The sequence below is a fragment of the Pteropus vampyrus genome, unplaced genomic scaffold, assembly GCF_000151845.1.
Source record: "Pteropus vampyrus isolate Shadow unplaced genomic scaffold, Pvam_2.0 Scaffold30, whole genome shotgun sequence".
In the NCBI taxonomy this organism is placed as follows: domain Eukaryota; kingdom Metazoa; phylum Chordata; class Mammalia; order Chiroptera; family Pteropodidae; genus Pteropus; species Pteropus vampyrus.
Window position 1 is genome coordinate 1,275,949 of NW_011888811.1, and position 2,421 is coordinate 1,278,369.

The 2,421-nt window shown below is 39.7% G+C and overlaps 1 long non-coding RNA gene across 1 annotated transcript; it reads right to left on the reverse strand.

Annotated features, from left to right (window-relative positions):
- Positions 1–2,415, reverse strand: LOC105289880. Its single transcript, XR_895700.1, has 2 exons — positions 1,662–2,415; positions 1–662 (listed from the first exon to the last, which is right to left on the reverse strand). It is a non-coding gene; the product is annotated as an uncharacterized LOC105289880 (long non-coding RNA).
- Positions 2,416–2,421: the final 6 nt, after the last annotated feature.

The following is a 2,421-nucleotide window of genomic DNA, read 5'->3' on the forward strand; positions in this document are numbered from 1 at the left end:
GTTGCTTGTAGTTGTTCAGTGACTTCCCTGAACTAATTTTGTAGTTTGTATTATTTGTGTGTAGCCACTGAAGTATTTTATTAGCTTAGTGGTTAGCTAGTGATTGGACAGGTATTTCCTTAAAAGCCTGAAATTTGAAAATCTCTCTCAGTCTGTGCATGCTGGTAAAACCTTCAACGCTTAGCCAGGAAGTTCACAACTCTGCTTTAGTATTTACTTCCTGTTTGCACAGAGCCTTAAGATCAGCTAGAGGCATGAGCTTAGGGCCTTTTCAGGTCTTTCCTGAGCATGTGCACAAGCATGGGCATGGATTTCTAGATAAACAAGAATATGTCAGCACTTTTCAAAAGTCTTTACCCCCAAACCATCTCATTCCCCAAGTCCTTTGGTTAGTCTGTTTTCCCCAACTGTTGATCCATTTCCTCAGACAGCAGCTACTAATGTATTTGCTTTTAAATGTTTTTGACAAATGCCCTCTAGGTAACATCTCTGTATTGGAGGAACTAAGAGTTAGGTTAAGACTCAAACCCTTTGAGCTAGTACTCTAGGGAGTCATCAGACAGTTCAAAAGAAACCATTCTTTGCCAATTTGTTCCACTGTACTCACTGTAATACTGGTACTCATAGGGAATGTGGCGGTTCTCTCCAAAGCCATTGCTGAGCTGGGGAGAGGGAGATGAGACCAGGTAAGTTAAAATGCCACAAACCACTTCATTCTTACCAAGATTCAACTGTTCCTTCTTGATTATGCTGCCCTTGATTAGTTTCCAGAGTTCTGAAAAATTTATGACAGGGTTTTCTATTTTTTTATTTCCTGTATGGAGGGGCAGACTTTTGAAGTTCCTTATGTCATCGTTTTTGCTGTAGTTCGGATATAAAAGATTTAAAGAACTATACAGGATAGTGTATCCGAAAATCTGCAGACATCATGTTTTTAAGTGCATATGAAGCATTTATAAAAACTGAACAATGGCTAGGCTATAAACAAGTCTCAATAATTTCACAGAATTGCAACTGCATTTTAGAACAGGAATGTGTATATTTTCCAACGACAATGGAATTAAAATAGAACTCAATGACAAAGACAATTAGAATCGAGCAGCCAGTCAGTTATTCCACGTCACAATCATTAGATGTCCAGGATGTAAGGCAGGGACGTAGGAATATTCTAGTCTGACCCTCCCCACATCTCACCTTTACAAGGAGACTGAGGACCAAAGTTCACACAGTTGGCTGAACTAGGTCTGTATCTCAGGACTCTCTACCTCGTGTTGACACAGGGCTGCCTCAGCCTCCCCTCACCCGGAGGTCTGGTCTGCTACTAGTCTCTCCCCCTCGATCCCATCCCCCCACTGAGAATTCTGATGTTTTTCTGACAGTCTTATTTCTCCTAAAGACTAGCACATTAAAAACAGGCTAACCAAAGGTTTGCTATTTCCTAAGGGAAAGTTTCTGATATTATCTACGATACCTAATGATATAATCATTTCCATAATTTCTATAAGACAATGTTTTAAAGATGAAATAATCAGAAATTATTATTGTCTTAGGAAGCTGATTCATGTATTTGTCAGTATATGAATTAATCACGATCTTTAGTTTACTTAACATACTCTCATGGAGTTTATTTCCTTCTATACCTCACTGAACACTTTACTTACAAAATTTCCTGGATCTTCTGACCCATGGACTCAGTAGTACAGGTAGACTGTCTTTGTGCAGGTAGCAGGTCAGGAAGACAATGCTTAGCCTCCCATGTTTGTAGGTGGAGCAGCGATCTGAAGTGGACAAGTCACTCTCTTACAGACTGGTTTGTTTGTTGGTAGCTATTGTAATAACTCATTAAGATCATCTCCAAGGTTCATCATTTGAGCCTGGAGACCCTTGGAAACAGCACGAAGCAATACTGTTCATGTTGATTAAGCACTTGTTTTCCCAGGTACTATTAGCTTCTTTACTTGAATTCCCATTTCGGCTTTGTGTTGGCAGATGACGTTTACTGACCCAACCATCACTACTAGCCTTCCTTCCACTGACTCCCTCTCCCGCCTTCAGTCATCAAAAATCTCTACCTTCTGTCTTGCTAGCAGAACTCCAATTTCATGGAGCTCAGGGATGAATCTTAACTGATCTAAGCAAATCATGGCAATCCTGTTCCTCTCAGCTTAGATATTCAAGTTTTCTCAGCTTTCCATGCAACTAGGATTGGCATAGATGTTAAGAGTTAATCTGGAACTTCAGGAAAATTTTCAGTCTGCTAAATTTTCTTGACCTTTCTCCTCAATCCAGTCCTATGAAATTGTCAGTGTCATCTTTTGCTAAAATGGAAAGAACTTAAATTTGGGAGTTAGATATAAATGGATATGAATCCTGATTTTGCTTCTGAGCAATCCAGGGCAAGTTACTTATTTCTGTGGAATG